Source organism: Harpia harpyja, chromosome 6, assembly GCF_026419915.1.
Source record: "Harpia harpyja isolate bHarHar1 chromosome 6, bHarHar1 primary haplotype, whole genome shotgun sequence".
Taxonomy (NCBI): Eukaryota; Metazoa; Chordata; class Aves; order Accipitriformes; family Accipitridae; genus Harpia; species Harpia harpyja.
Genome location: NC_068945.1, coordinates 29,900,647 through 29,912,341, shown reverse-complemented (window position 1 = coordinate 29,912,341; position 11,695 = coordinate 29,900,647).

The following is an 11,695-nucleotide window of genomic DNA, read 5'->3' as shown; positions in this document are numbered from 1 at the left end:
TTCAACTCTTGAGAAAAAGGTGTACAAAGCAAAAAGCATAAAGAGTTTACTTCCATGGGGTGACTGCAAATGACATCCTGCTGCTTTCATTAACGAGTGGGAGAAGTTCACTTTAATCACTCTGCCTCTGAACCAGTCCCTCTGCCATGTAGGAGCAGCTCCTGGTGGCCTGTATCCAAGCGTTTCTTTTGGTGGCTCCTAAAGGGACTTACAAAGAAATTACAAACTTCCTCACAACTTCCTGAGCGCCATTCGGGGAGTAGAAGAAAATTGTTTGCATTTTTATATGTTATGTTATACATTTCTCCAGCTGACTTACTTCAGTTTGTCGAGGAAACTTACATAGCCTCACAGATGGGATTTTTCAACCATTCTTCCTAACAGCAGAAGTTGAAAAGTTTAGTCCTTGTGAGAGGGGCTTCCTCTACCAGGCTGCAAAGGGCCTGGATTTCAGTCCCAACACACCGCAGGCATCCAGCAGGAAACTGCTCTTCGTCTGCTCCCAACTAGCTGTCTGTTAGCAGTGCTCTGTGGCCCCAGGGGTTAATTTCCCAAAATCCTTCGCTGAAACTTGTTAATAACTTCCATATGTACCCATGTGTGTGCACAGGAGGGGCCCCACAGCCAGCAGCTCTTGTAATAATACTTGGTTACCTCTGACTTAAGGGTCTGTATGCCATTAGGGACCTGCCTCAGTGGATTGGGATTCACCGAAAAACACAAGTTTGTGCAAAAGCATTTCAAAAAACATGCATTAACATTTGGGCATCTTCAGTGTTTGGAAATGAGCTCCTCCTAGGTAGTCAAGATTCAAAATAAAACCTGTGTACACACAGCTGGGTGTCAGTTTTGGACCCTTACCCTGATGTCCCTCTGAAAACGTGTATTTGCATTATTAGTCTTTAAAAGTGCTAAACCCCTTAATTTACAAGAATACCTTGGTTAGCGGAATGTGATGGCTTTGTCTAATTGAGTTCTTTTGCACCAATTCCTTAGATGTTTGGCATCTCTAAAGTTAGAATAACTGCATGCACTGGAGCTTTCTGCCTGCCCTGCACCATTGCCTGGTGCAGCAGCAGGGCTACTGAGGACAGTGTTCAAAGAGAGCGCGGGTGTCAAAGGGAGAGGGAGATGCAGCAGAACTGCTCTGCGACTCTTGATGCCTCCCTGCAGAGCTTCCCCGGGTCTCTGCGTGCTCCCTCTGCCTTGTGATCTCAGCTGGGGCTGGCGGAGCTGGGGTTTTGATTCAGGCAAAGCGGAGTACTTACAAACGCTTCCTGTGTAAGGGCTGGCTCTTCAGCCAGAAAAGAGACGGCTGAGGTCTGCGGCAGAGATCCGTGAAGCCTAAATGCCATGGAGTAGGTGACCAAGTAAGTGTGTTTTCTTAAAAAAACCAAGGAGGCATCCAATGAAATACTCAAGTGCAAGACTCAAAAGAAACAGAAGGAGACATTTCTTCATGTGACGTATAGCTTAAGCCGGGGAAGTCCCTGCCACAGGCCACCGGCGAGGCTAACCTCTTTCTGGGTACAAAAAGGGATTAATGGTGATTAATAGAGCACCTCTGGAGGAGGAAAAGCTGAGTCGGGAAATAGGAGAGAGGTGGGATCCAGGTGCAGCTTTGAGCTCTGTGCCTTGCTGGGCACGCCTCTGCTATGGCAGGAGTGCGGGAACAAGCCAGCCTAAGCGCAGTCTTAGGCTCAACAGTATGGGGTGCAACCCAGGCCAGCAGCTCAGTAGGGGATAACTGTGCTGAGCTCAGAGCGTTCATGGAGCTCTTGTACCTGTGCTGGGGCCTCTTGAGGCAGAGGGCACGTCTGCATGTGGCAGACCCATACACCCACCCATACAGTGTGCAGTTGCATGCCCTAGCAGCAGTTTGATGGCAGCCCCAGCGGGAGCAGCCCTCGGGCACTTCCTCCCGGCTTTCATGAGCAGAAAAATTGGGACACCCATCTGATGCCTGGAGGCAATCACCAGCACAGGCTGGGGAGAAAAATGTGCCCATGGTCCACAACGAGTGAGTCTGACTTGTCAGCGGAGGGCATCAGGGGAGGCCAGCACCAGCCCAAGGTGACGGCTGGGACAGCTCTGCCCAGCCGTGCTGGTTGGGGCAGGGCTAGGGGGTCCCAGCCCAACTACTGTCATGTCAGAAAGGAGCTTTTGAAAAAGCCATGCAAAATGCTGTAAGCACTGGCAGCCCCCTAGATCTGCGTTTGATTCATCCAACCTAGAGCAAACAACATGCGTATACTTCTAAAGGAAGATTTTTTGGCTCCTGGGCTACCTGCTCACCCAAGACACCACCCTTGCTGTCAGAGCTCTCAGCCTTTGAGCTGGTCCCAGCTGCCATTGAAATCAATGACCAGATTGTTGTTTCCCTTGGAAGCTTTTGGATTAGGCCCCCCCCCCCCCCCCCATTTTGTCAGGCCAATGTGAGCAAACATGGGTTTTCCACACTAAATGTAATCAAAACAAACCCTGCTCCCACTGTCTTGTGCAACAAATCATGCTGGGGGAATTGCTGGCATTCGGCATGATTAGCCCAAGCGCAGATGCCTTCCAGCTCATAAACAATAGCCTAAAGGATTGGAGAGGATCACAAACAAAGCACTTACAGACAAGACAGCATTTTCAAAAAGGACTTGAGAGCTTATGTCCATTGGGGGTTTGTCTTTTAAAAATAAACCAGAAGTAAACAAATTGACAAAGACAGCTCTGCAGAATCTAAGAGAATGAAAGCGAGGAGACTGGATGAAATAATACTTCAAAAATTAAGCTGGGGGAAACTTAAGGCAGAACTAATGGGTCCTTTTAAACTCCTCAACAAAATGTGCCCACAGCCTTGGGGATGGGCAGGCACTGGAAACCCCACCTGTCCATGCTGATGAGGCCAGGTGGGAGGTGGAAGGGATGCAGGAGGAGACCCTGCTCAATTCACAGGAGAAAAAAAAAAAAATCCCTTAAAAAGCAGTGACAGCAACAAAAGAATTAGACGACTTGTGTTTGTTAAGTTTTATGGAGATTCAGTCTGAAAGGGACGTTCCCTGCTAGTGATGAATTGCTGTGAATTTCAGACTGAAACAGTTCAGTTTGTGTAAACCATAGTATTTGTATCATGCTTTTATTTGGGTTTTTTCAATCTCATTTTTTTATAATAACATTTTTGAATGTGGGCTGACTTGTTTCAAATTGAGTCTGTTTTCTCCTGGCCCTGGCAGAGTGAAGTAGCAAGTGACCAGCTTCACACCCAAGAGCTCCTGCAAGGGGCCAGCAAAGTTCTTGACATTGATGGAGCTGCTTGCTTGTTTAGATGCTATGGTGAATGGGAGCTGCGGCAGGAGCTTGCCAGCATCATTGTAACTGAGATGTTGAGCTGGTTTTGGCCGGGATAGAGTTGATTTTCTTCACAGTAGCTAGTATGGGGCTATGTTTTGGATTTGTGCTGAAAACAGTGTTGATAACACAGGGATGTGTTAGTTATTGCTGAGCAGTGCTTACACAGAGTCAAGGCCTTTTCTGCTTCTCACCCCACCCCACCAGCGAGTAGGCTGGGGGTGCACAAGGAGTTGGGAGGGGACACAGCTGACCCAAGGGATATTCCATACCATATGATGTCATGCTTAGCATACAAAACTAGGGGAAGAAGGAGGAAGAGGGGGGACATTTGGAGTGATGGTGATTGTCTGCCCAAGTCACTGTTATGTGTGATGGAGCCCTGCTTTCCTGGAGATGGCTGAACGCCTGCCTGCCAGTGGGAAGTGGTGAATGAATTCCTTGTTTTGCTTTGCTTGCACACGTGGCTTTTGCTTTACCTGTTAAACTGTCTTTATCTCAAGAGTTTTCTCACTTTTACCCTTCTGATTCTCTCCCCCATCCCAGCCTGGGGGGGAGTGAGCGAGCGGCTGTGTGAGGCTTAGTTGCTGGCTGGGGTTAAACCACGACAGATGGCATTGCAAGTAATGCTGAGTCCAGAAAGACGCCAGCATCCATCACACCTTCCCTGGTTCTCTGCATGCCTTGAACATGTGCATGCAGCAGACCCCCTTCGTTTAAAAGCTTCAGCCTAAAAGGTAGCAACTATTCTGACCACAGAGCATGTACATTAGTGTCGTGGTTTAAGCCCAGCCAGCAGCAAAGCACCATGAGGCCGCTTGCTCACTCCTCCTGCCCCATGGGATGGGGAGAAGAAAATACAATGAAAAGTTCGTGGGTGGAGACGAGGGCAGGGAGGGATCACTCAACCAATTATGGTCAGGGGCAAAGCAGACTCATCTTGGGGGAAAAAAAAAAATCAATTTAGTTTGTTACCAATCAAATCAGAGTAGGATAATGGGAAGTAAAATGCAATCTTAAAACACCTTACGCCCACCCCTCCCTTCTTCCCAGCTCAACTGTACTCCTGGTTTTCTTTCCTTCTTCCCCCCCCGCAGTGCAGGGGGATAGGGAATGGGGGTTGTGGTCAGTTCATCACACGTTGTCTCTGCCGCTCCTTCCTCCTTGGGGGGAGGACTCCTCACTCTTCCCCTGCTCCGGCGTGAGGTCCCTCCCACAGGCGACAGTTCTCCACGAACTTCTCCAATGTGGGACCTTTCTGCAGGCTGCAGTTCTTCAGGCACAGGCTGCTCCAGCACAGGCTTTCCCATGGAGTCACGGCCATCTTCGGGGGCACCCACGGACTCCAGTGTGGGCTCCTCCACGGGCTGCAGGTGGGCATCTGCTCCCCCGCTCACCTCCATGGGCTGGGGGGGACAGCCTGCCGTCTCACCACGGGCTGCAGAGGCATCCCCTCCTCCGGCGCACCTCCTCCCCCTCCTTCTTCACTGACCTCGGTACCTGCACAAGGGCTTCTCTCACATTACAATCTCCTCCCCCACTGCAGGTTCCCCTTCTGAAATCTGTTCTCCCAGAGGCGCTACCACCATCGCTGATGGGCTCGGCCTTGGCCAGAGGAGGGTCCAGCTTGGAGCCGGGGGAGCTTCGAGCAGCTTCTCACAGGAGCCGGCCCTGCAGCCCCTCACCTGCTACCAAAACCGGTCCACACAAACCCCAAACAATTAGCACAAGGTATGTGCCAGGTCCTTGCCACTAGACTTTCAGGTGCATCTAGGGTTGTTTTGGGATTCATTGAATCTCAAGCCTAAAAGAATAGAGGTGCAAATCCAGATGTTCTAGGTAGTATCCAGCCTCTAGGTTGTAACTCTTGTTCTGCGGTACCGGGTTGAGAAAGACTGATAGCTCCTTTTATCCTTGGACTTCTGTGAAGAGCTCTCCAAGGCATTGAGATGGGAGAACAGGGTGGTGGAGAACAGGAGCTTAAGATCTTTTCCTGCTCCTACAGACTGTGCAGGGAATCGGCCAGATAGGAAGGCAGCTCTAATGTACGTGCTGAAATACCTAAAATAAGCCATGCAAACAAATCAGTTGTATGTTATCCAGATGGGACTGTTCAAATCCAATAATAGCAGTAAAGTGCTCCCGAACTCTGCAGAGAGAGAGATTATAGAAGGATCAGGTATAATTATAGTGCCTTATTATTACCATTCTCATCATTCTTTCTAACAAAGCTTTTCAATAGGAAGAAAAAACTTGTTGCGGGAGAACATAATGTGTTTGCTGGCATTTTTTCATTCTTCCTTGCAAGGCTGTTCAAGTCAGTCCCTGTAAATGGTATTAATAAATACCGTAATGATCTTGGACTAGATTATCTTTCAGACGATACCTTCTTTAGCAGCTATCTATGGCCTTGACTACAGCAAACCCTTCTGAAACGTCTCACTGTTGCTACTACTAGTGATAGCACCAGCAAAAATACCCCACTGCTGCTCTGATCCTTGCTTTGATACATGTAATTCCAAGCAGGGTTAAGCAATGCCCTTAAAATATTAGTGGCTGCAAGTGGCTTGTCTGTCTATGTACTGCTCCAAAGCTGGAGGTGTATGGGTGGAATGATTTAGCAAATATTCTCTACTTTGGAGAAAGTCATAGAGCCGGAGGTACCTATCTGCAAGCTGTTCTCCCCCACCCAAGTCCCAACTCCTCTGAACACCATCACTGCTTGCGAGAAAAGCCCAAGGTTATCAGAATCAGAGCCCAGGCAAAATGGGGGTGGGAAACATGCATCCTTGTCTGCAGGTTGGTCTTGTGGGCTGGCACCACTGAGAGAAGGAAAAAGGCCTCCCGGCATTTTTTCAGCAGTATCCCTTTTGGGATGACTGCAGATTCCTGGAATTATTGCTGTCGAAGGAACCTGATGGTGCAAGGGAGCCATGCTCACCGTGGAGGCGCAGCCCTGCAGCAGCTCTACAACCCAGCGCAGAATTCCCAGGGAGGCAATTTCTCACAGGAGGGAAGTCCCAGGCAGCTCTTCCACTTCTGCAGGTCCCTTGGCCTCAGAGCAACTTCGTATGGGGAAAAGCTGTCGGTGAGTGCATGGATGGTAAAAACTCTACTGACACACCTCATTCTGCAGCACTCCCTGCGTTGCCGTCCTGGTGGCCCTGATTCTGTGAAACCCTCATGCCTCTCAGCTTGGGGAGATGCCCGCACCTGTGTCAAGTGTTGCACTGCAGGAGAGCATGTCTCCCCAGCCTCATGTCTTCGTGCCCTGCACGCCTGCAGGTCCTGGGCAAACCAGGAGGAGAGGAGGTGTGGTTCAAACAGACACAGCAGGCTTGGGGGGGACAGGTTAAATTTGTTTCTTGGGGCGGGAGGAAGGGGCGGTTTGCTGAGATGGGTCTTTCTCTTTTCTCCTTCTCTCCTCTTCTCCCCTCCCCTGAGCACCTTGGCAGAGCCTTGCTCTCAGCTCAATGAAAGTAGGGCAGAGTCTAACCACATTTCAAGCTGTCTGCATTTTTGGATTCTGGGTAACTGCGATGTCTATCTGTTCCTAGAAAAGATTTAAACAACTTACAAACCACAGCTGGGCAGAGATAATAAAGGAAGCAGTACTGGGGTGGGGAAGGATCTCCCCAGTGTGTGCAGAGCGGGGAAAGGGGGGGTCTGTGGGAGAAGCCGTGGGCCCAGCTGTGGTAGAGGGTCTCCGCATGGGTACTTGGGCTGTGGGGGGGCACAGCGGGGCTGCCTTAGGGAAACCTCAGCAAGTATTGGTAGCTAGGTATATAATGTGTGTGTGTATACATGCATATATATACATACATACACATGTATATAAAGAGCAAGTAGAGATATATTTAGCCACAGGAGAAAGGGTCTGAACCCTGCTATGGTATCCACCTTGTCCCACCTCCATGCAGTTGTTCTCGCTGAGGTTATGTCTCTGTGCGGACAGGACATGCTTCCTCTTGCACTCCAGGGTTTTTTGCATTTCCCATTTCCCATCCCAGTTGGACCCACATCTACCATCACACAGTTTTCCAGGCAGGAGAGACCCCTTTCACTGGAGGGATTGGAGTGAGTTCAGGCTCAGTTCCCAACCTCCAGGCCCAAAGAGAGGTTCAGAAAATCCCTCCGAGGTCTCTCCCTGCCCCACGGCAGCCTTGGCTGCTCCCAGTGCACTCAACAGTGCTCTGCAAGGGTTTAAAGAACAAAACCTGATGATGATCCTCTTGCATTAGGCCAAAACTACAGATCCTTGTCCTGTAGTCCTGTCAGCCAGGGATGCAGACGGCAGGTGGGAAATTGGGGGGTGGGGAGGGAAGATAGAATGAAACACATTCCTATATTGGCAAAAATCCGAGCAGAGAGGTGGTTCTTCCAGCAAATGCTTTTGCCAAGATGCTTTATTTAGTTTGCACAGCCAGAATAGGGCCTGGTGGTAAAAAGATGTTTTTCCACCCTAGGAGAATGTGCTGTAACAGCTGTATCAGCCAGTGTATTCTCCACAGTTCATGATAAAAGCAAAGTTGAGGAATTAATAGAAAAAATAAAAGCCATATTCATTTGCCAGTGAGATACTTAGCTACTTAATCCATTTCTAGCCTTCCTCCCAGGAGCTGGCAGAGGCCTGGTGTGCACGAGAAAAGCCGTGCCAATCTAAACCGGGGCGTGACTGCACACGTGTCAACTGTGGGGGTCCATGCTGGTTCCCGAGGTTGCTGTTGCTGTGCTGTGGGTTGTGCATCCCAACACCTTGAGCTGGAAAGCTGCCACAGGCCAAAGAAAGGATCCCGGCTAAAAAAAACAGTAAGGAAGACAATGAAAGGAAAGGGGAAAAAAAAAAAACCCACAGAAAAAATCGAGGGGAAGAACAGGGGAGGGAATGAGGTGGTCTGGGTGTGGGGGAGTGCAGGGTATCCTTGAATCAGCTGGGTGGCTGGGGGGGGAAGGAGCTTGGACTTGGAGGCAGCTGTGGGGCAGTCCGGGGTGTCTGGAGGTGGGCAGAAGCTGCCCCCTGCCAGGGTGCAGGGAGCCAGGGCTGGCACAGCCGGCTGGCTCGAAGCGGGACTTGCTGAGGCTGGAGCAGCTTTCCTGTGCAGACGGGGCCAGAAGGGCCATGTGACGAGGCCAGTGCTGGCAGGGACCGGTCCCGCGGTTCCCTTGCAACCGCTGCCACCTTGTCCAACACGATCCTCCCTGTGTCTCCCCCGCGCAGGACCCAGCCCCTGCCAAACCTGCCTGCCTCCCACCCTTCACCCCTTACAGAGAGGATGCACAGCCCTTCACTCAGGAGGATTTCAGGGCATGATGTGCACAACTCAAGGCATGCAACTGGCGAGGAGAGGGTTGGGGGGGTTCCTGTTTTAAGAGAGCATGGCTGGGAGATGTCAGCAGCGTGCCCCGCTCCTGCCCAGCATGCCTACCCCAGCTTTTTTGCTGCTAACGTGAGAAAGTTCAGACTGGCCCGGCTGTGGCACCTGCTGTCGTACTCCCACTGGGAGCTGGAAAGGCATGCTGCCGGGGCTGCTCACAGCACCCGCATGCCCTTGGAGCGCAGCAGCAAGCCTGCCACTGTTTGTGGAGGCACTGATTTGAGCCTGCCCCTGTTGAGGCAACCACGGCAAGCTAAACACCATTGCCGGAGCCTTGACTGTGCAGCATCACTGATTAGTGGCGTGAAATAGGTGCCTGGGCTTTGCTGGTCGTGGAAAGCACCCACACGCAGTGCCAGGAGGCCTCTGCAAGCTGAGAAGTATCATTCATAATAAAACTGTGCTCCTCACCAGCACTGGCAGGACTTTCCAGCCCTCGGCGTAGGAGGGATGGCTTGCAAGCAGCTGGGACAGACAGTGCCAGGCGCTGGAGGCAACACTGCCCGCGGCTCCCCGTGCTTTGTCCCCCCCCCGGCTGGGGGCCGCTGCCCCCAAAAGGGCTCAGCAGAAGCGACTCAGCCGCTGCCGCTGGCTGCCATTGCTGGAGGGGGCTGCAGGCTGGGGCTGCGAGGGGAGCTGCCGGTGGCGGGGCAAGAGGGGTGCGTGGGGTGACAGGCCCGGGCCACTGCGCAGGCAGTGACCTCTGGCAGCAAGCAGCTGGGAGCGGGGATGGATTCAAGCCCCTGCGGCGGGGCTGTGCGTCCCACAGAGCCTGCGGTAAGGTTTATCTTCCTTTTCCGCACCCCGTCTTCTGCTTGCTCCCACCTAACGGGCGAACTGCTACTGCGGCGTCTGCAGCTTGCTGAGTAAATATTGTTCTTCGAGTTGTCGATTACGGTTAATTAGCATTAATTTTGCCTGAAATGGATCCTAGTCGTGCTCGTTTTCTCCGGGGTCGCAGCTGCGGCGCTGCCGAGTGGGGGAGACACCGAGCGGCACCGGGTAGGGAACACAGCGGGTTCCCCGGTGACCTGGGACCGTGGCGGTGGGTGGGCGGGTGCGGGAGGGAGGGGTAGGCCGGGCCCAGCACCACACGGGCTTTTCACACACTTCATTTTCTGAGCGACCCGTACGGGCCCGGCCCCGCATCTGCACCTCGCGTGAGCTGACTCGCAGGTGGCGCAACCCTCGGCGGCGCTGGCATAGCACCCTGCAGCTGCGCGACGCCGGACGACGAGCATTCACCTCCCCGAACGGAAAAAATTCAGTCACCGCTGCTCATCTCTTGGCGGGCCGCGGGCTCGGCCCCGCCGCGGGGAGCCGGGGCCGGGGCCGGAGCCGGGGCGGGCCCCGCCGGCGGGCGGGAGCAGGGACGGCGGCGGCGGCGCGCGGCGACGGCGCCATCTTGTGGGCGAGGGCGCGGGTTGGCGGGCAACGGCCGCCGCCCCTCAGCCCCCGCCCCGCGACCGAACCAAGCCGGGGTTCCGTGGCGGCGGGGCGGGTGTCTCTGCGCCTTGGCCGAGGCGGCTCCGCTGTTCCTCCCGGCGCGGGTGAGCTGCCTGGGCGAAGCTCTACCCCCCCCTTGCACGAGTGGACGAAACGTGGCCCGCTCTGCTGTGAGCAGAGCAGCTCTGGCCCCGCTTCAGCCCCAGGCCCGGCCAGGTGGACCTTCTCCTGGAAGGTGTCAGCCTGAGAAGGCAAGGAAGTCTTTCCAGGTGAAATCCCGCTTGCCCCGGCTTGCCCTACGGGCTGTAAGAGGGAGCCTGTGAAAGGGAGCTGTAGGGAGCACTGCGAGGTTGAGGCGCAGCCACGCAGCATCAGCCCCCGAGAGCGCATCAGGCATGTGACGATAATTTAGTCCCTGGGAATCTTTCCAGTAGATGACAGAAAAAGAGCAGGAGCAGGGTGATTTCTGAGGCAGACTCATTTTGCTGGTGAAAGGGAATTATAGAAGTGCCCCCTCCCTTCCCCACGGTAGTGTCAACACCTTTCTTTTTCTGGTTTCCCCTCGAGTTGCTGATTGTTCTCTTCCCTAGAGCAGTTCAACGGGTAGAAATGTAGCGAGGGCATTGGCAGCTTTTACCTCAGCATCATCCAGCCCTGCTGAGAGGCACTCAACACACAACAGTGGTAAAAATGCTGGCAGAGGTATGGCCCTGCTCGCGCTGGCTCTCCTACCACTCCTGCTGCCAGACAGAAGGAAACTGTACGCCTCAGAGTCTGGGGTTAGAGGAGTCAAAGAGATTGTGAATCCTCAGAGGTGTGTGTGTTGCCGCTGGCTGGCTTTCCAGCAATGGGGGATTGAGCTGGTCTCTGACAAGGCAGCAAATCTGGAGCTGCCGTGCTGGGGAATGCTCTGAAGCGCTTTTTGCAATCAGGCTCGTTGAGTGGCTGCAGCTCTTCTCTGCGCCAAGCGCTGTTTCTCTTTTGCATGGTTGTGGTGTTAAACGCTTCAGGAATAAAGAGGCTTTGTTGTGGTCCCTGCAGCATTGCTTTTGCCTTGACTAGCAGCAGCCTTTTTGTTTGAATAATTGCTTTCCCTGGAGCTGGTTGTGGAAGCACATGTGTGTGTGCCTTAACTTGTGGGTGTACATTGAACACAGCTGTGAACAGGCAATTCTGGTAGGTTCAGCGCTTGCCCAAACTTGTTGTTCGTGCACACCAGAACAGTGTGCTTTTCCTCATGGTTGGGAATGCTGGTCACTGTTGCATGCTTTTAACAGTGCTTGAGTGAAATTAATGGCCGCTTTCCAGCTACAAGAAGAAACTGTTGCTATCACCTAGCCCAATCCTGTATTTAGTCTCAGGAAGTGACCAGCATTCGCTGCATCAAAGGAAGGACCAAGCCATACGGATCCTGGCCAGTCTGTGCTGTGGCGGGGCTACAGCTGGACAGGCGGTTCCCTCCTTGTCATGCTGCAGGGGCCAGCTCACATGCAGCAGTGTACTGTATAATGCATGAGTGAAGGTCATACAGTGACCTA